Below are 22132 nucleotides of genomic sequence, written 5' to 3'. Positions count from 1 at the left end.
ACACGATCTTTAAGATCGGAGTCACTGGCACTTGCTGTGGTTCCACGTATAAAAAGGGCCCGACTGGGCGGCCGGTCTTTTAGATTCCTGGCCCCCCAGCTATGGAACTCTTTACCGCTGTCCCTTCGGGCCACATCTAATCTGCTTGCCTTTAGGAAGGGTCTAAAGACTTGGTTATTTTCTGGTTAATGCCCCTCCATTTTTAGCTTCTGTTTTTCTCTGCTGTTATGTTTTTCAGTTTCCTCTTGGGTCTGGAGCACAAAGTGCCGGCACACTCCCTTGGAGTAGCCGTTGCGCTATATAAGACTCATATATAACATATAACATAACATATAACATTCCTAGGAAATCTACCCATAGATGATATCTGCAGAGCTGCAACATGGTCTACGCCACACATTCACCAAACACTTTAGCATAGATGTGTTAGCAAGACAACAAGCTAGTGTGGGTAAGGCAGTTTTACGTACACTGTTTCAGACAGCTGCAACAGCTACAGGCTAGTCACCACTTTTGGAGATAACTGCTATATAGTCTATGCAAAGCATGTGATCTACAGCTCACGTGCTTTGAACTGAAAGTGCTACTTACCACAGTATGCATCTGTTCTTGGCATGTAGAGCTGTAGAATCTCATGTACCTGCTTGCCTACTCGGGTACCTATACCTGTTGCAGTACTATCTTAATTAGATACGATATACACAGACATCTCCCTTTACTACTCTTACTAACATCACCCTTTGCGGCAAAACAATCAAAGGATAGAGTCGATGCCCATGCGCACGATCACCGAAAGAGGGAGTCACCTACCTCATGACTGGAAAGACTTATTTGAATAAAAACAAAGTGCTAACATCCGGACCCAACACTAGATGGCAATCTATGCATAGCATGAGATTCTACAGCTCTAAATGCCAAGAACAGAAGCCTACTGTAGTAAGTAGCATTTTCCTCTTCCTCAAACTGCAGGACGTGACTATGACTGTGAGTCAGACACTAAAGTCCTCAACTCAATGGTTGATGACGTTACCTCCTCCTTAGTAGCCAATGAGCACTGACTCCTGATGTCAGTGAAGTGTATTGCGGGGCGTCTCCGTATGTTTTGTACTGCTTTGGCTCCCTCATGTGGCAAGCAGTTCAACAAATGTGAACAAGCATTGGCATAGCCAATAGGTCTTGCTTTTTTTTAAAAAGTGTTTAGCCAGAGCTATTGGCTTTGGCAGTGTGTTTAAACTATGTTGTAGAGCAGCAGTGAATGCTACCATCCAACTGAAAAGTAAAAATGTAATCGACCTGAAAAGGATAAACAGTTGAGTTTACACAAACTGCATAGAATTTGTATTAAGTAAACCTAAATCTTTACAGCAAATTATTTTAAAAACTGGACTACTTGATCTACAGAAAACCCAGAAAGGCCGAATTTGCACCACTGCCTGCACGTTTGGGTTCTTGGAGAGGCCTCTCCCAGCCCTCTTTTAGAAGACAGAGTGGTCCCCTTTCAGGATGGCCAAACAGAAGTTAAAAGGGGGAAAACCCTACTCCCTTCTGTGGCACTTCTCAGTAAGTGAAATGCAGGCATGGTAAGAGGACATCCCATCTCCTTTTGAGCTTTTCAGGGAGCCCCATAATCATGCCTTTCAATGTCTTGTTTAATCTCTCAAGAAGGCCATTGGTTTGTGGGTGATAGGGTGTAGTAAACGTGTACTGCACTCCACACTCTTTCCACATGTGTTTCAGGTAAGCAGACATGGAGTTGGAACCTCTGTCTGAAACCACCTCCTTAGGAAACTCTACCCTGGTGAAGACACCAATGAGGACCTTGGCTACTGTAGGAGCTGTTGTAGTCCTAAGTGGAATTGCTTCAGGGTACCTAGTGGCATGATCCACTACCAAAGAATGAATGTGTTCCCTGAGGCTGTGGGAGGTTCAAGGGGACCCACTATGTCCAAACCTACCCTTTCAAAGGGAACCCACACCACAGGCAGTGGTATCAGGGGTGCCTTTGGGTGGCCACCTGTATTGCCACTGGCTTGACAGGTAACTCGGGAGCTGACAAACTCCTTCACCTTTTGGTGCATCTGGTGCCAGTAAAAGTGGCTAACTAGCATTTCCCAAGTCTTGGTGTGGCCCAGATGTCCAGCTAGGGGGATGTCAGAGCTAAAGTTCGGAGGAACCCCTTGGACTTCTGTGGCACTACCACTCTACTGGTATCTCCAGGATTAAGGTTTCTTGCCTCAGTGTACAGTAATCCCTCTTCCCAATAAACTCTGTGGGTACCACTGACATCTCCCTTTGCTTCTGAAACAGCTTGCTGCCTCAGGCTTTCAAGAGTGGGACAGTCTTTCTGACTCTGGCACATCTCTTCCCTAGAGGGTGCCCCTGGGCACAAGAGTTCAACCTGGTAAGGGTCCAGCTCCATAGGCTCAGTTCCCTCTGGGGTGTCTAAGTCCTCTCCCTGAGTAGAGGGGTACTGATCTTGTGCTGTACAGAAGCTGGACCCCCAGTCTTCTTACCTTTTCTCTTGGTAGGATTGGCCATACTTTCAGGCTCCAACACTATTTTGTCACCCTGCCTTTTGCTCTGTGCTCCTGTTTTTACACACACCAATTCAGGGATATCCAGCATTGCTGCATGGGTTTTTAGTTCAGCTTCAGCCCAGGCTGAGTTTTCCAGGTCATTGCCAAGCAGACATGCAGCTGGTAGCGTTGGAGAGACCACTACATGTTTCAGGACAGTAACCCCCCCCCCCTCCATCTAATGTCACCATATCCATTGCATGATTAGTGGTAACACTGTTAGCATTGTGACTGGGTAAGTACGCCCATTCAAATATTGCTCTGGGGAAGCCAGTGTGTCTCTCACCATAGTGACACTGGCACCTGTATCCCTCAGAGCCTCTATCCTAGTTCCAGTAATCCAATGGTACTGTAAGTATTTCTTTAAGTTGGGTGTCCATACAGCTACAATAGCAAATTCAACTCCCCCCTCTGAAACTAGAACTGCTTCAGTGAGCAACCTGATTTGCTCTGGACACAGTGTTGATCCCATCTGTAGACTTGCTACACCAGTAGTAGCTGTATTTGTAGAACTGGGGGTCTTGTTTCTAGGGCAAAACTTGTCTACAGTTAAGTGTCCCAACTTCTTACAGTTGTTACACCAGCTTTTGAAGGGTCACATTTCTTCCCCCTATAGGGATGTGGAATATTGGCTCGAACTTCAGGCCCTTTGGAAGACTCAGACTTTTTATCTTGGGGATTCGCAGCACCTTTCCCTTGGGGAGGTTTTGTGACCACTTTATTATGGTCCTCCCCAATGGTTGTCTTGGTCACCCTAGTCTTGACCCAATGGTCTGCCTTCTTTCCCAATTCTTGGGAAGAAATTAGACCTAGGTCTACCAAATGCTGATGTAACTTTTCATTTGCGCAATTACTTAATATATATTCCTTCATAAACAAATTGTAAAGTCATGCACATTGTGTCCAGTTAACCAACCATCTATTGTCTTTACTGAGTAGTCTGCAAAATCAATCCAGGGCTGGTTATGGGTTTTGTAAGCCCCCCTGAATCGTATTCTGTACTCCTCAGTGGTGAGTCCAAATCCCTCAATCAGAGTTCTCTTCATGAGGTCATAGGACCCTGCATCTGGCCCAGAGAGGGTCAGAAGCCTGTCTCTGCAGTGACCCGAGAACAGTTCCCACAGTTGTGGCCCCCAGAGAGGTTTCTTCACCTTTCTCATGTCACAAGCCCTCTCGAAGGCTGTGAACCATTTGGGGATGTCCTCACCGTCCTCAAATCTAGGGACATTCCCTTTGGGGATTCTAGGATCTTAAGATTGCTCTTTATCCTTATTATTTGAATTGCTGCCACCATTGATGGGTGCTAAACCCACCTCCTTTCTTTCTTTCTCTAGAGCTAGGAGTCTGGACTCAAGATCCAATTTTTTGGCTATCCTTGCTAAAAGGCTGTCCTCCTCATTGAGGTTGTCCCTAATGTCCTCACTAGACCCTGAGACATCTGTGTGGCCTCCAGGCCCCCAGGGGTTGATTCTTGGAGTTAACAGTATGGGGCCCGTTCCTTCTTAGGGATTATTGGGGATGGGTTACCAGTCCCATCCTCCTCCTCCTCCCTTTCCTCATCTGATGGGTCATCCCCATTTTCAGATGGGTGGGCCTTGGCATACTCAGCCAGGAGCTCCTAGAGCCCTTGTATGATTGGATGCTGGCCCATTGGTATATTTTTAATTTTGCATAACGACTTTATCTCCTTGAAAGACAAGTGAAGATAAGGGGTGAGGTAGAGCCCCTCAACCATGTCCTGCATGTTAGGGTTATTTTCACTAGTAGCTGGGTTCTGTTTGTGAGGCATTCTAACAAAAAGTTCCTACACCTCTACCCTTGATTATAGTGACTTTTATTTTCTAAAATTCTACAGGTACTTAAGCAAGGCCCAATCAAGACTTATAGTTGTTTGGAAAAAAATGCCAATTTGAAAAAATCAGAATTCTAAGGGCAATTTAAGAGTTCTGTCGTGTGATCAGGTGGTAACCAAGTAGTCTAACAAATGCAAGTTGTGTATCCCAGCGCTGATCCACCAATGTAAGAAACTAGCTCTATATATATTGCACCAAAGTGAGGTACAGTGTGTATAGAGTCCAAGGGTCTCCAGAGGTTTGGCAGAGATTAAAGTTAGATAGAGCCTTACTCTCTAAAGAGGTATCTTGGTCGAGCAGTAAGGCAGTATCAGAGGACAGTGTTCATCGTTTGATGTACACACTCAGGAAATGAATTCACACACTCAAGAACTGAACTCTAGGCCAATTGAACTTGTATAAAAAATATACTGTTTTATTTCTAGAACCAAGCAAGCCTGGTACAGGTAAGCATTAAAATACTTTTCATATGGAAGATGCTGTTGTTGAATACTTTCAAAATACAGTAGGACTTTGTACCAATTCGAGTTTACAGGGGTTGCAATGCAATATACAAACTTAGTAAGCTCAGTACATAGGAATCAATGGGCTTTTTAAGTAAAATGCATTTAATTACTTTTTGAATTACTTATCTTACACAGTGCTGGATCCTAGATTCAGCACCGGACATTTCCTGAAAACAGTTGAGCAAATGTGTTTTAGTTGGATGTACGATTTTTAAAGAATATTCTTGTATTACAAAAGTTGACTTTTAAAAACGTTTTCATATAGATCCGCCAATGTTATCCTATGGAAGGAAAGTCAATTTACAGGTAAGTTACTTCTACGTTACTTTTGCTACTCAGTGCTGGATACCTAGATTCAGCACTGGGACCTTTCCTGTAAATAGTTGAGAAAATTTGTTTAGGTTATTTGTGCGATTTTTAAGGAATATTCTTAGTTTTCAAAAGTTGACAGAAACTTTTTGGGAGAAAAAGTGTCAATGTTATCCTATGAGGAAAAACAGGATATCGGTTTCAAGGTAAGTACTCAGTCTTTGGAGTTAGGGTTCTGGAGTTAGACTTGGGTGTCTCCCAGGGTCAGAGAAGTGCAGTTGTTGCACCCTCAGCCGCACTAGGGTCCAATGTTATCCTGTAGAGGATAGGGGGGGCTCCGGTTGGTGGCTGCTGGCCACCAGGCCACTGGGTTGTGGGAGCAAAGCTCCTAGGGTGTAGCTCAGGGCAAGTTGGGGACCAAGTTAGCACAAAAGGGGCACCCTCAGCTGCACTAAGGTGGCCGGGTGCAGGGTGCTGTTTTGAGGTCGGGTGCCCTGTTGATTTCAATGTAGATTCTCGGGGACAAAGAAACTGCAGGCTTGGGGATGAGGATCTTCCAGGAGCGACCACCACTTCGAGGGGTAAGTTGTGATGTTGAGGATTGGTTAGGCAACGCTGGGTTGGGCACACAAGGCCGTGGGACGTCTGGTGCAGGGTGCCTTGGGATGTCGGATTTTCTTACCCACTCTGGTCACGGCAGTGGGGGGGGTCCTCTTGATTGAGGCTGCAGGAGTCGTCAGGAGGCTGAGGCAGGTCAGGGGTCGCCGGATCTCGGGTCGAGATCGCCTGGGGGACGTTCTTGTGGTGTTTGTCCGCTCGGGCCAGATCTGGCAGGTGCAGAGTGGGCTGGATTCGCTGTTCCTGGCTGGCACCAGCAGCTGCAGTTCAAACACGTCCGGTGTTCATGGGAGAAACAGCTTGGAAAGTGAAGGCAGACCGGGCCTGCGCGGTTTGTGAGGTTGCTGGCTGCTGGACACGCTGGGGTTTTCGCAGGAACAGGTTCGAGGGTAGACAGGCCTTTGGGGCTGCAGCCAAGTCAGTGGGCGTTGCCCTCTTGTTAGCTCTGCACGGCTTTTTGTCCTCCTTCTCTTCTTTTCTTGTTGCTGAATCTGAGGAAGGAAGTTTCAGGGTATCTCTAAATACTAAATATAGGGGTGTTAAAGGTAGGTAAAGGGCAGGGCCCATATAAAACTCTGGAAAAAAAATCGGTGCCTTCCCTTGGTTGGGTACACCCCCCTATTTTGCCACTCTCCAGTGGGAGGGGGCAGGAGCTTGTCTCTGGTTGGCTGGGTCCCCCTGTCCTCATGAGGGCGGGGACTCAAGGTTGTGCATCATCTCACCTCCCTCACCTTAGTGGTGGAATTGGCTGAGGTGGGCACACCTCTCTTCCTCACTTGTTCATCCCGCTGCTTCTCCTGTCCAAATTGGTGGGTAGAACCAGTGGGGACCAGTTGCTGAAAGCAGCAAATGGTCTGCAGAGGCTCACAAAGGCGGCATGCCTTTGAAGCTTCTCCTTTGTGAGCCCTGCCCACCCTGGGGGAGGAGGCTTGGCACCTCGTCCCAGGATGTGCCTTTTTTCAGGCCCCCGAGAGCAGCAAGCTCTCGACCCAGGGGTCCAGAAACATTTCTGGCGGTGGCAGCCTAAGCAGCCACTTAGTCATGTCACTAGGAGTTGGTTGAGTTTCAGGGGGCATCTCTAAGATGCCCTCTGTCGTGCATTTACATTAAATCCCACACTGGCATCAGTGTGGGTTTAATGTGCTGAAAAGTTTGATACCAAACTTCCCAGTCTTCAGTGCAGCCATTTTGGTGCTGTGGAGTTCGTAATGACCAACTCCCAGCACCATATACTCTTAATGGCAGCACTGCACTCACAGTGCCCAGGAATGGACCTGGGTACTGAAGGGGTACAGGGCTCATGCACCTGTGCCCTCACCACTGGCATAGGGCACCCAGCCAGAGGGGTGACTGATGTATGCCAGGGCGGTATTTTGTGGGCATGGCACACGTCGACTCTTCACTTTGTTCTGCACCAAGTCACGCAACCTGCCTAGACAGTGTATGAGTGTTGGGGTACAGAGCCTCTAAGGGTGGCACAATAAGTGCTGCAGCCCTTAGAGGCATTCTCTTGTCACAGTGCCCTGGGTACCTGTGGTACCATTTACCATGGTCTGGCAAGTGGCCAGAGATGCCAATTGGGTTTATGCTTCAATGCAGTTTTAGGGAAGGAACATAGGCCCTGGGTACCTGATTAGCAGGAGCCCAGGGCACACAATGTCAAAGAACATCACCAATTCAGCAAAAAGTGAGGGCATACCATGCAAGAAAGAGTGCACTTTCGCACAACACTGTAACAAAACTTCTGATGCTCCTCCTTTGGGCTCGGCTCAGAAGTCCAAAGACAAGCCTTCAGGCGACTCAAGACCGAGTAAGCTACTCATCAGCACTGAACTGCCATCCTTGGTACCAAAACCCAAACATTCGGCACCGTAAAACCATCCGGATAAACCCTCAGAGCCACAAGCCAGACCACAAACCTTCAGGGCTGAAAAAGAGCAAATCGTCAGAGCTGAAAAAGTCCTCGGACTCCACAGATCATCCAAAGCAATAGGATACTAAGATCCCTCCCAAAGCTTCGGAATCAAGGCCAAAACAACTAAAATGATCAGTACCGAACAAGGATACTGGATTAGAAGACCTATTTCAACCAGATCCAGTGAACCCTAAACAAAAAACCCTTCCTATCCACCCTAAAACTGGTAAAATCAAAACAATTCTGTAAAAAAAGAGACCTTTGAATAATTGAGACATGGGAACTTCTCCAGTCAGGCCTTTCTCTCCCCCCAAATATCCCCACTACACCACTTACTCCAGCACACTCTCCAGTACATCCATATTCACCTACACCACAAGATGATGATCACCTTGGGGGATGAAAACCCACAAGAGGATAATGAAGAGGACACTACTCTCCCACCACCTGATCCTTGGGAGGATTATGACAATGCTCCAGATCTCCCCGATCCAGACTCCTACCCATCTAGGCCATCCTCGCCAGATGACAACATAGGCTTTGCACTGCTCATAAACAGAGCTGCAAAATATCATGGGGTAGATTTACATTCAACCCCCAGGAAGATTTTTTGTTTGAGATTTTCACACAGTTACAAAAATCAACAAGCATTCTACCTATGTTAAAGGGTATTATCAAACATGCCCCTGACATTTTTGTTTGTCAAAGGTGTGTTTATTAACAGTTTAGATCTCAAAGAAAAACATGCGACAGTCCCGCACAACTTCCCACGCAGGGGGCAAATATAAAGTTAGAGTGATAGACGGTCACCTAAAGAAGACTAGAAATCCCCACTCCCCCCCCTCCTACCTCCCCCACCCCCCTTCGTGCAGCGGTCGTAGCAATTCTCAATCTGGACAGAACAAAAATCACAGTTGAAATAAATGGAGGGAGCGCACCGTGGGCGGGCACACCGCCGACGGGAGTCCCACGGACAGAAATCGAACCAATGGGCCCCAGCGGAACTCAAATTTTTTTAAATCGTCTAGGAAGATGTCGGCCATCCTTTCCATACTCAACAGTTTCCACAATCTCGCATGCCACAGGGAAATCACAGGGGCTTCTGTTCGTTTCCAAGCTGCAGCCAGGGTTAACTTGGCCGCACCTGTACAGAACCTTAGGATCTTCTTATCTGCCCTGGTCTGGAATACGAGGTCTGGTCTCGCAGGCCCAACAGGATATGGGCCATCGAATTTGAAATCGGGTAACCCAGAATGTCTTTGATATGGGACAGGATCTCTTCCCAGTAAGGTCGGATGATAGGTCAGTCCCACCAGATGTGTCGAAGTCCCCCAGGGCCACATCCTCTCCAGCACCTGTCAGTAGAGTCAGGGAAGATCCATCGCAATTTGGCCATATACAAGTACCAGTCCATCATAGTTTTGAGATGGGCCTTCCTGAGTTCCACCGAGTGGTTGTGTTTGATTATGTCGGACCACAAGCGGGACCATTCAGCCTCAGTGATGTCCCTCTCTAACAATCCCTCCCACATGGACATGTAGCGAGGTCTCGGGGATATGGTCGTAATCAGGAGAAGGTCATAGATAAAGGAGATGGCCCCCGCATCACAGAGGTTCTTGACAGGAAGGACTCAAAGGGCGTGGGGGGTCTGGTTGCTAGGTCTACCACCTGAGGGGAGAGGGCCCAGTGAAGCAGCTGAGTATGGCGGTATCTTTCAGCCTTCTGTATCTCCTAATCCCTTATACAATTATCAAAAGTAAGAGGGGTGGAACAAGTGCGTGAGTGCAAGGCAGCCCCCCTCCCTCCAGGCATCAAAGGGGCCCTCGCGTGTCGCCGGCGGAAAAGCTGGGTTAAAATGAATAGGTGTAAATGGAGAGGGGAAGGTTGTCCAGCGGTCATCGCCCAAAAGGGAGTCCCAGACCTTCAACGTGGTGCTAGTGGGAGTTCTTATGTAGGCGTTCTTGGGTCTATCCTTCTTGGGTTTCCATACTAAGTCCCAGATCGTCCTACCGGTCACGCTTCTGTCCATGTGGAGCCAGTGTTTTTCTGATGTGGGTTGGCTCCACTCCACCAGGACTCGGAGTTGTGCTGCCTTATAATATAAGTGCATATCCAGCAGACCCACCCCTCCCTCTCTCCTTGGGCGGTGTAGAGTGGCGTAGGAGACCCTCGCTCGGCCCCCCTGCCAGATGAAGCGCAGCATCCTGGTTTTGACATTCCGAAACAACTCGCTCTCGAGGGTAATGGGTAGATCCTGAAAGAGGTACAAGAGTTTGGGGAGAAGAGTCCTCTTGATTACGTGTATCCACCCTAACCAGGAAATATGCATCGGCTTCCATCGGGCCAATGCTTGTCAGATATCTGTCAGCATGGGAGGGAAGTTGGCAGAATACAGTGTCTCCACCGTGGGGGTTAGCTGGACTCCTAGATATGTTATCGAAGACTGTGTCCACTGTAGGGGCGTCAGTGATTGAAGATGGGTAGCGGCTGCCGGGGGAAGAGTAAGGTTGTGGACATAGGACTTCTCGAAGTTGGTCCTGAAGCCTGCCACCCTCTCGAAACTCTGCAGGACCTCGTGCACTCGGAGTAGAGAGCTAGCAGGGTCCACTAGGGAGAGAAGAACGTCATCAGCGAACAGGGTGATTTTGTGCTCCTCACCTGTGAAGGGCAGACCCCGAATACTCGGGTCTTCCCTAACTGCAATGGCCAGCGGTTCAATGCTCAAAGCGAAAAGCAGGGGGGAGAGAGGGCAGCCCTGTCGAGTGCCCCTAGAGTGCGAGAAGAATGCTGAAAGGTGCCTGTTGACCGCCACCCCAGATTTGGGGGAGCTATAGTTATCCTTAAGCATAGTCTGAAATTTGGCCGAGAAACCAAATGCCGTCAAGGTCTGGAATAGGAATCTCCAATCCACCCTATCGAAGGCCTTCTTGGCATCAAGGCCTACCAGAACCGCCGGAATATTGAATTTGTTGGCCTTTTCAATCAGATGGACTATTCTCCTAGTATTGTCATGCATTTGTCTTCCCTTGATAAAGCCGGATTGGTCAGGATGAATGAGCGCCTGCATTAAATTATTGAGACGACCAGCAAGGATGGAGGAGTACAACTTAGCGTCCAAATTAAGTAGAGCTATGGGTCGGTATGAGGAGCATTTGGACGGGTCCTTTCCCGGTTTGGGGATAACTGATATGGTGGCCTTTGCCATGGAGTTCGAGGTCGTTCCGTCCTCAGCCATACAGTTGAATAACTGCACTAGGAAGTCTACTAGCTCAGAGGCGAAGGATTTATAAAATACGGCCGTGAAGCCATCACTCCCGGGAGCCTTATGTGGCTTTAGGGCCTTAATAGCAGCGAGGATCTCCTCCCTGGTGAAGGGGGCCGTGAGTGCTTCGTTCCATTCCTTAGAGACCTGGGGTAACGGCAATTTGCTCAGGTAATCCCCTTGCTCCTTGCCGTCTCCCTTGTACAGAGCCTCGTAAAAAGCGCCGAAGAGGCTTGCTTTGTCCCCATCGTCGTGCGTCAGCACCCCAGCTGCATTCTGTATCCCCCCAATATATTCCCTCTCCCTCTTATCCCGCAGTTGGCGAGCTAAATGCTTCCCTACTTTGTTCCCTTGGGAATAGGAGAGGCGCCGCAGTCTCAGCAGCGTATATTCCGCTCTGTTGTTATAATGAGCCCTGAGTTTGCCCCTCAGTTTCCTCATGATTTGCCTGGAGGGGGTTTGTTTGTGTGGCTGCTCGAGGGTGGAAAAATCCTCCTCCAATTTTTCCCTTTCTTGCTTCCGTTGCTTATTAAGGGCGGCGTTAAGCGCAAGACAGCTGCCGCGTACAGACGCCTTGAAGGCGACCCATGTGTTAAAGATCGATGTGTTGCCCGTGGGGTTAGGCTCAAAAAATTCGTTGATGGCCTTTCGCAGCCCGACGCAGGACAACCTGTCCCGGACCAAAGAGGCCGGAAAATACCATCTGCGTTGGGTCAGATTGGTCTCTTCCCAGCGCAAGCAAACAGCAAGCAAACTATGGTCAGAGACCGATAAGGGAAATATCTTAGCCACGTTCAAAGCCCCCCCTGAGGGACTGGCTCAGGAAGACATGGCATAGGCGCTAGTAGGAACGGTGGACATGGGAGAAAAATGTGTAATCCCTAGAGTGTGGCTAGAGAGAACGCCACCTGTCTATAAGACCCATCTCCGTTATCAGCTGCTGGAAGTCGGCGGAGTACAAACCTGTACCGGATCTCTGATGGTGGGTACTGTCCAGGTCTGGGCTCCAAACTAAGTTAAAGTCCCCCATCACCACCAGTGGCCCCTCAACGAAGTCTACCACCAACTTCAGCACCCCTTGCAAGAATCCATTCTGACCTACATTGGGAGCATATAGAACCAAGAATGTGCAAATCTTGCCCCGCAGTACTTCCTTGACCATGAGCCAGTGGCCCTCTTTATCACTGCGGACCCCCAGGGGCTGGAAGTGCAAAGTGAAGCGGAACATAAGGGCAACCCCCCTGTGGCTGAGGACCTGTAAATAAGGGGGAAGTGCTTGTGCTTAAGGCGGGATTCCTCAGATCTCGCTAGGTGGGTTTCCTGTAGCCCCACTATGTCCAAGTGGTGGTCTTGTATAAATTTCCAGACCTTCTGGCGCTTGAGGGGAGAGTTTAATCCTTTTACGTTCCAGGTCCCTAGAGTAAGAGGCATCAGAGGGAAACAAACAGGTATTGCTCAGCAGGGGGCGGTACCCCGGACAATCACAATAACACATACCCTTCTCGTCTCATCTTAGCCCTCTCACCTCCCAGTGTGTGTAGTCTGGGGCAGCATGTGTTCAGGCACCATTCCCAGCATATCCAACTCCTCCCCTCGCAATCCTGGATCTCCATCGCTAGCCGTCCCCAGCCGAAGAGGGAGGTTCGTAAGCAGCCCTTCGCCACCACCACTGCTTCCCCTCCCCCACCCTCCCCCATCCCCCCCTCCCCAGAAAACTCAGGGAACTCCAGAAAAGACAAATTGAAAAAACTGTAACCCCCACATAGTAGGTTCCTGTAAGTGACCATAGGGGTCGAGACTCATGAACTCCCCAAGTCCCCACGGGGTCATGCCTTTAGGGAAGACATCAAGTGTCTTTAGGGAAGACATCATGTACCTGTTAGCACAGACGTATCCACGTCCCCCTCTCCTGGAGGCTAGTTGATGGATCTGGCCTCCCCACTGTCATGGCCCGGCCTACCCTCTGCCAGGCCGGGGAGCGCTGACAACACCTCGTAGGGGAGCCCTCGTCTCGGGGGTGGGGGGGGTTACTGTTGAGTCTTCCAGGCCCAGCAGCTCCATAGCTGCTGTGAGGGATAAGACTTGTACAAGCTTGTTGTTCCAGCGAAAGATAAGGCGGAATGGGTGGCCCCACGAGTAGGCAACCTTCTGTTCCCGTTGGAAATTGGTGACTGGTTGGAATTCTCTGTGTTTCTGTAGCGTCGAGACCACTAGGTCCTGGAAGAGTTGGGGCTGGTGGTCCCAGGACCGTAGGGGTCCGCTATCTCATGCTTTCCGGAGTATTCGTTCTTTTATTTGGAAGTTGTGGACACAGACTAGTATGTCGGGGGTGGTGCCTTCGGCCCTCTAGGCAGGCCGACTCGGTGAACTCTGTCCATGCGTATGTCCTGAAGGTCTTCCTCGCCCAAGATGTGTCTGAAAAGGCTCTCCACGTATTCCCTCAGGTCTTTACCTTCTCCCGACCAAGGCACCGCCCGAATACGAATGTTGTTGCGGCGGGACCGGTTCTCTAGATCTTCAGCATGAGCCTGGAGGTCTAGGTTTTGCTCCGTGAGGCGGAGCACGTCATGCTGGAGGCGTGCACATCTTCTGCCATCCCTACGTTGTGTTCTTCTAAAGTTGCCACTCGCTCTCCCACATCGTCGACATCTCTTCTGACCTCACGGAGGTCTGATGTCAGTTGTGAGCGTATTGCAGAGATGTCCTCTTTAATGGCAGTAAACAGTTCCACCATGAAGGCCTTGGTAGCCTGTGTGTCTCATCTCCCCGGGGGGGCCACTTGCTCGGCCCCGGGGGTGTAGCAGGCGATGTTCCCTTGGGAATGCCTTCCTTGCCGGGTTTATCTTTGCGTAATCTGCCAGTCATGTCGCCTGTGGTCCGGGACATGAAGATCAGGGATGTCCTCTCCGTTCAGGCCTCTGCAGGCCGTGATCAAAGGTGTCCCTGGTCGCCGCTATCTGGCCGCTTGGGGGAGGAGGGGTCGGTTGAACTGAGCCACACACCGCACCACCCGTCCCCCATGCCACCCGGTCTCGCAGTCTGCACACGAGAGGGCCCGTCTAGGCCAGATGCTCAGTGCTGGGCAATAAGCTCGTCCGGTAGTTAGCAGTGTCATGGCCAATCCCCCACAACCGACTAGCAGGAACACTTATATGCGATGGGGGCTTCCACAGCACGCAGGGCAGACAGGCAGGAGTGCCTCCGGTCTCAATGATCCCCCTCGGGCGGCACCAGCTCTCAGACCGTTCCCTCTTGGGTTCTTGCTCCAGGGTTGTGCTGTGCGGTGCGGTGATAATGCTAGGGGGTCCAGGGCACCATGCAACGTTCCTCCCCCGCTGTGTAGGCTCCCCTAATAATGCAATGTACACTTGGCAGGAGGGGGGGAGGTTCACGCACCACAACCGGGTATCGGGCCTTCTCCGGCCTAGAATCCCTGAGCTAGATTGTTCTAGGCGCCACCCCTCAGATCCGCAGCCCCATCTCTCGCAGTCCGTACTCACGGGGTTGCAGATCACTGACTCCGCCCGTCCTGGGCCGCTCCAGAGGCTGCGAAGAGCTGGGTGCAGGCCACTGGTTCTGCAGGGCGCGGGCGGCTGCTCTTCAGCTCCTGGCCTCCCTCCGATGGTGCTCCGTCAAGTTGGGGCCCACCCAGGCCCCAGAGCCCCAACAACCTCTTGCTCCGTGGCCGGGTCGCTGTTCAGAGGCCGAGTTGCCGCCCATAGGAACCCGGGTCCTCCGGATGCCAGCGGCAGGTCCCTCCTCCACAGGCCACCCTCAGGCGGAGCAGTGTCCGATCATGGCCTCCCTAGGCCTCGGAGCCCCGACACTCCCGTGCTCACCGCCGGGTCGCTGCCGCAGGCTCCGGGCGCCCGCTCTCCAGTTCCGCTCCACGCCTGTGGCTGGGAACGTGTCGCCGCATCCTCCGGCTATGAAGCCCCCAGAAGGTGGGGGCGCAGGCGATCTGTCCCAGATGGTCGGCTACAGGGGGACTCTGGACGTCTCAGCCCGCTCAACACCGCTTCCGGAGTCACCCGCCCTCAGGGGCCGCTGGGCCTTGCGCGCGCTCTCGGTCCGGCAGGCGGCGTTAGCTAGCTCCGTCTCCCACCGCTGTTGCAGGCAGCACAAAGAAGCCCCAAATACCCCCGGGCGACTCTTGAGGCCAGGCAGCACGTAGAATGATGAGCTGGGGCACCCAGGGGAGGCTAAACAACGCTAAATATAACTCGTGGCGCCGGAGGGACTCTCAAGCACGTCTCACTCCGTCGCCATCTTGGACACGCCCCCCCCGCCCCTGACATTTTTAAAGATCCCATCAGGGCTGGCGTTCTCAACCCCAGGACGCATCTGGCAAACGCTTTGCCTCACGAGCAGCAGACCACTGGCGCACTGCCACTACCCAAGCTTTACTGGCCAGCTATGATAGGGCTCATTACGATGAACTTGCAAAGCTCGTACAACCTATTCCTGATCAGTATAAGGCTAAGGCGAATGACCTCATACAAGAGGGAAAATCAATCAAAAACACTTCTGTAAAGTGTGCTCTTGATGCAGCCGACACAGTGTCGCGTGCAGTTAACACAAGCATTCTACTACACAGACACCCATGGCTACGCATATCTGGGTTTAAACAAGATGTGCAGTCCACAATTCTTAATCAACCCTTTGATCAAGAACACCTAGTTGGACCCACTGTCCATGGGAACCCTAAAAGCAACAACCAACAGGGTTTCTTTTTGTTGCTCCTTTTATAGGGGAGCCTCTAAATCTATTGGGACGGACAATACCTCATCCCCCTATAAAAACACTACTCAAACCTCTCCTAGCAGAGGCTATTTCAGAGGAGGTTATCGAGGCAACAACAACAAGGGTAGAGGCCGCAGTAATAACACCTGCACCTCTCCTACTACAAAACAGTTGGACCACTTCCACATGATCACTCTCCAACAGGTGCTCCCACTGCTCCAACAAGGCGATTTTCTTGCCACTCTAGACCTCAAGGACACCTACCTTCATATTCCCATATTCACCCCACTCACAGAAAATATCTATGATTTGTAGTGGACGGACAGCACTACCAGTTCAAAGTCCTCCCATTCGGAGTGACCACAGCACCCCGAGTCTTCACAAAATATCTTGCAGTAATCGCAGCTCATTTGCGCAGACTACACATTCACATGTCTCCTTATCTCGATGACTGGCTCATAAAAGCCAAGTCACACATACAGTGTGTACTCAATACACACAGAACAATCCAGTTGCTCCACGACTTGGGATTCACAACAAACCTACCCAAGTCATACCTTCAACCCTCTCACATCATTCAGTATCTAGGTGACACAATAGATACATTAAAAGCCCTTGCATACCCCAATCCACTCAGGATAGCCAGCATGCAGGCTCTCATATCAAAATTCCAACCTCAACACTCCCTTCCAGCTCGAGTGTTCATGCAGCTAATAGAGATGATGGCCTCTTGCATCCTCATCGTTCCCTATGCAAGACTTCAAATGTGTCCTCTACAACAATGTTTAGCACATCAGTGGAACCAACCTCATGGTCAGTTAACAGATCTGGTGTTGGTGGACAGCCGCACACATCGCTCTCTGCAGTGGTGGAACACACCAAACCTATCCAAAGGGCTGCCGTTCCTCGACCCAGTTCCCCAGATAGTGCTAACCACAGACTCATCGCTCACGGGCTGGGGAGCTCATCTCCAAACCAAACCGTTCAAGGTATATGGACCCATCAGCATAAACAACTCCACATAAATCACCTGGAGTTACTGGCAATCTTTCTAGCACTCAAGTCTTTTCAACTTTTGCTACCAGGCAAAGCTGGGCTGATCCGTATAGACATGACAGACATGACAGCAATGTATTACATACAAAAGCAGGGGGGACACACTCTCTTCAGCTTTCATGACTAACGCGAAGCATATGGAGATGACCATACCTCAAAACATTTCCTCCTCGCAGAACATTTACCAGGAGCACAAAATCAGATCGTGGATCTACTCAGTCGTCAAACACAGCAGATTCATCCTCAAGCTCTTCTTCCATTCTTTCACATGTGGGGTCATCCAGACATAGATCTGTTCACCACACACAAAACGCAAAATCCCCATACTTCGCCTCCAGATATCCACACCCATTGTCCAAAGGCAATGCACTATCGATTAACTGGTCAGGCAGACTTGCATACGCTTTTCCGCCTCTCCCGCTAATTCCGTTACTGGTTCAGAAGCTCAAACAACACTCCCTCACAATGATCCTAGTTGCGCCAACATGGGCACGCCAACTATGGTTCACAACCCTGTTGGAACTTTCAGTAGTGCCTCATCAAAAACTCCATCTCTCCCCCAAATTCCTCACTCAGAACCATGGAGAGATAAGGCACCCAGATGCCAATCAACTCAATCTTGCGATCTGGCTCCTGAAGTCCTAGAGTTTGTCTACCTCAAAGTCCTGCCAGACTGCATGAACATCATTAAAGAAGCTAGACGTCCTACTACTAGAGCATGCTGTGCAGCAAAATGGAAGCGATTTGTCATTTATTGTACAACTAACAAAATCGATCCGCTAGATGCTTCCATCCAAAATGTTATCTGTTATCTTCTGCATCTACAACAATGTAACCTAGCATACATATCTATATGGTTACATCTTGCCAAAACAGACATTTGTCGTCGTTTCGCATACTTGCTATTTAAGCGTTTATGGAAGGACTTAAAATAATAATTCCACCTAGAGTTCCACTTTCTCCAATATGGAATCTCAACATAGTCCTTACCAGACTCATGGGTTCCCTGTTTGCACCTCTGCACAGATGCGAGTTACAGTTCCTTACTTGGAAAGTAGCTGAAGTACAGGCATTAACCATACCAGAACCATTTCTACAAATGCACCATATAAAGTGGTTCTTAGGCCTAATCCAAAAGTTCTACCTAAAGTGGTATCTGCCTTTCACAGGAATCAGTTGGTTGAACTTCCAGTATTATTCCCTCAACCAGACTCCGTAGCATAACGAGCTCTCTACACGTTATAGGTTAAAAGAGCCATACTTTATTACATCAAAAGAACTAAAAGTTTTAGAAAGACAAACCAACTTTTTGTCGCTTGCTCCCCACCTCACAAAGGCAATCCCATTTCAAAAACAGGAATTGCAAGGTGGATTGTTAAATGCATCAAAATATGCTACCTCAAAGCTAAACGCACATTAACTATTCCCCCTAGAGCTCATTCCACACGCAAACTAGGGGCTTCTATGGCATTCTTAGGGAACATTCCCCTAAATGACATCTGCAAAGCAGCAATTTGGTCTTCATCACATACTTTCACTAAACACTATTGTGTAGATGTGCAAGCAAAGCAGCAAGCTACAGTGAGCCAGGCTGTATTAAGAACACTTTTTCAAACTACTGCAACGGATACAGGTTGCCACCGCTAGGGAGAAAACTGCTTTATAGTCTATGTTGAAGTATACAATATACCGCTCATATGCCTCGAATGGAAAATGCTACTTACCAGTATGCATCTGTTTTTGGCATGTAGAGCTGTGGAGTTATATACGCCTCCCACCTTCCTGGGTACCTTTATCTGTTGCAGTATTTTCTTACTTATCACATGGACATCCTTTTCCTAACTCCATCATCACCCTTAATGGCGAAAAACAATCTGGAGATGGATTTGATACCCAAGCGCACTATCAACATAAGGACGAGTCACCTATCCCGTGACTACAAAGACTTCTTCGACAAAAAGAAGGTGCAACCATCTGATCCCAACACCAGATGGCGATTTAAGCTGAAGTGTACAACTCTATATGCCAAGAACAGATGCATCCTGGTAAGTAGCATTTTCCTTCAAGTCTTCCTCTCTTGTGCTTACACTCCCTTTAGCTATATATAAATAAAAAACTGGGCCACCACATTAATAATATAGCATCCAGCAGGAAATGGGCACATACTCAACCCAAACGTTTTGCAAATATAACCAGTCCGCATTCACTCGTGGAGATTCACACGAAGATAAAAATGAGTTGATGGCCTAAGACTCCCATCTCAAGCTCTCCTTCCCATCAACTAAAGCTCTAACGCATGAAAAACGCCCTTCAATTCTTGCTCACATTTTAAAACACTGAACCGCTGCAATGAAAATAACACAGAACCGTGTCAGTCTGTATTGTCTCAATAAGGAACAAAACGGGGGGCTAAGGGTGGGTGCCTCTGAAAATGTAGGTAAAAGGACAAAAAATGCTGATCCTTATTCTGACAGGATGTGCATAGGAGGTAGAGTGGCAGACTGGAACTGGGAATCCAGGTTTGATCTTCTGCCTAGGCTCTCCCTGTGCCTTTGCCTTAAAAAAAATCTTAAAGAGCTGCGAGGAGATGGTGAAAAGAAAACATATGGGCACTAATGAAAGGGTCCAAGTAGCGGGACCAGTAACCAGGGCATAATCGAAACAGCCAGGAGGTGGGATAGATTTAATGCATTAACCAAAGAAAGCAATGGAATGCCTGAAGGCAGACCAAGCATCCAAGAAAGGAGTGCTGGGTGTGTTTCAACACTGAGAGGAATTACATCAAGCCTCACAGAGCAGCGCATGCGCAGACGCTAGGCTCGACCTAAAAATCAGTGATACAGTGTTTAAACTGAGTCCGCTGATTTTGATCTGGTAGGGCACAATTTAGTTAAACTGGTTTCCGGACATCCTATAGATAACTTATGGATTCTTGGCATACCTGTCTCACTATGATGGTTCTCCTGCTGTAAAATCAATCAATAGAAGCATGAATTATACACCAAGGCCATGGTGGATACTATTTGGGCCTGCGAAAAGACCGTCATTATTTTTGCAGATTAGCTATAGGGTCAGTTAAAGTCCTGGAATGGGAATGTCTCCACGTATGGTAACAATGTATAAATGTTTTGGGGCAACAAAGTTAAAAATCTACTACTTGCGTTTATCCGCCTAAGATTAACCTGACTAAAGAAAATGGATATGTTGTCAAATGGGAAAAGATTCAACCCCTAGGATTTCTTCAAAATCTTGTTTCATCGTGTGCAGCTGATATTTCAGTGTGCCTCGAAGAAAATAATAATCCAAAGGAGGTAATGGCTGCCTTCTCCAATATCCAACACACAATCAAAAAGCTTTTGGTACGAGTACCCAAAGGGAACACTAAAAAATCTTCAGGCTGTTTCAACAGCAAATGCACTGCTGCTCTGAAAGAGCTAAAAAGGGCCCTACGCCTAGTACCTAAAAATCCAGATCACATTCGGCAGACTAGGAGGTTATATAAATTAGCAATCTAAACTGAAAAGTGAGGCTTGGGAGTCCCTAATGGAGGCATCCAGACAGAGAAATAGCTCCGCCTTCTGGAAGGTGGTCAAATCCTCGTATAAATTGAATAACAATGAGAATACCATAGATGTAGCCATTGCTGGTGACACCTGGGTAAACCATTTCAAGCAACTGTATAACCACCCTACCCCTGATGCAGGTACACCTATTCCAGGGGTGTGTCCATGTCCATTTACATCAAGGGAAATCCTTAATAATCCTGGTGTTCATCCTCACCCTCACCCATTTCCCATAGATATATTATTTACACATCAGGAAGTACACGATGCTATCAGGGAAAGCGCATCTGGTAAAGCGCCCGGTCCGGATTGTACCCCGGTGGACGTCTTTAAAGCAGAACCTGATTTTTGGGCTCCGTTGCTTACAAATGTTTTAAACATGGGAAATCAGTGTGGGTTCATCTCTACCTGGCCAAATGCCATCGTGGTCCCTATTTTTAAAAAAGGTAACAGAGATGATCCAGCCTGCTATAGGCCAATATCCCTGTTAGATGGTCTGATGAAGGTGGCTGGAAGGATAATTTTAAAAAGAATTCAACTTTGGGAGGAAAACCATCAAGTGGTATCAAATCTCCAATATGGGTTTAGAAAGGGAATAGGGACGATAGAACAATGCCTAAATTTGTCCCTTCTTATCTCTAAATACACCCAGGCCAAACACAGAACACTTTTTATAACTTTTATTGATCTTAGTTCCGCGTTTGATTGTGTTGATCATGGCTTTCTTTGGACCACATTGCGGGATATTGGTATTGATGCCTGTACCATCACCTTTATTAAAGAACTTTATAAAGATGCAGGGGCTAGAGTGAGGTACGGCCAACAGGGGGAATGTTCAGCCAAATTTCCTATTTCCAGAGGGGTTAGACAAGGTTGCATATTGGCACCATTGTTATTCACATTATATATTAATTCCATTGGCGAGCACTTGTCAACCTCACCCAACGATTACCCTACTGTTAATGGTTCCCCGGTGCCTATTTTATTATATGCCGATGACGCGGCTATAATGTCCAGGACCAGAATTGGCTTGCAGTGTGCTGTAGATAAGTTCACAAGTTACATGAGGGACAGAGATCTAAGAGTTAATATCTCAAAAACTTATACTATGCTCTGTGCACCAAAGATTAATAGGGCCCCTTCACTATATTCCTGGACAATCAAAGAATAGCAACAACAGATAGATTCTGCTACCTGGGAATTCTGTTTGACAGGCGGGGCCGCTGGCAGGCTGCCATAGCAGCCCGGAAACTGGCCTTTAGTCGAACCATAGGTGCCTTTGGCTCCTTCTCTGATAAAATAGGTGGTAAACCAGTCAAGGAATTAATCCAGGTTTACAGAGCGAAGTGCATATCCACAGCCACTTATGGAGCAGGGCTATGGGGCATTGAGAAAGATCATTCCCTACAGAGTTGTGAAAAACAATTCCTTTGCCATCTATTGGGAATGTCGAAAACAACATCTACATACATGTCACATATTGAGGTGGGAGTCACCTATATTAGTGACATTATCAAGATGTCCCCTATCCTGCTCTGGCATAAGGTATGGGCCACGCAGGAAGCTAATCTGAACAGAGATCTTATTAAAGATTGTCTAGCACTAGATGGGGTAGGTAACATCAAATGGTTATCCTATGTGAGAACTCTATTTACTGAATTAGGTCATCCTGAGTTCTTTGATAACCCTAGTACCCTAGAAGGGATACCCAGAACAGCACTGAAAAAGATG

The sequence above is a fragment of the Lissotriton vulgaris genome, chromosome 7 (assembly GCF_964263255.1).
Source record: "Lissotriton vulgaris chromosome 7, aLisVul1.2, whole genome shotgun sequence".
Taxonomy (NCBI): domain Eukaryota; kingdom Metazoa; phylum Chordata; class Amphibia; order Caudata; family Salamandridae; genus Lissotriton; species Lissotriton vulgaris.
This window is presented reverse-complemented; position numbering follows the sequence as displayed.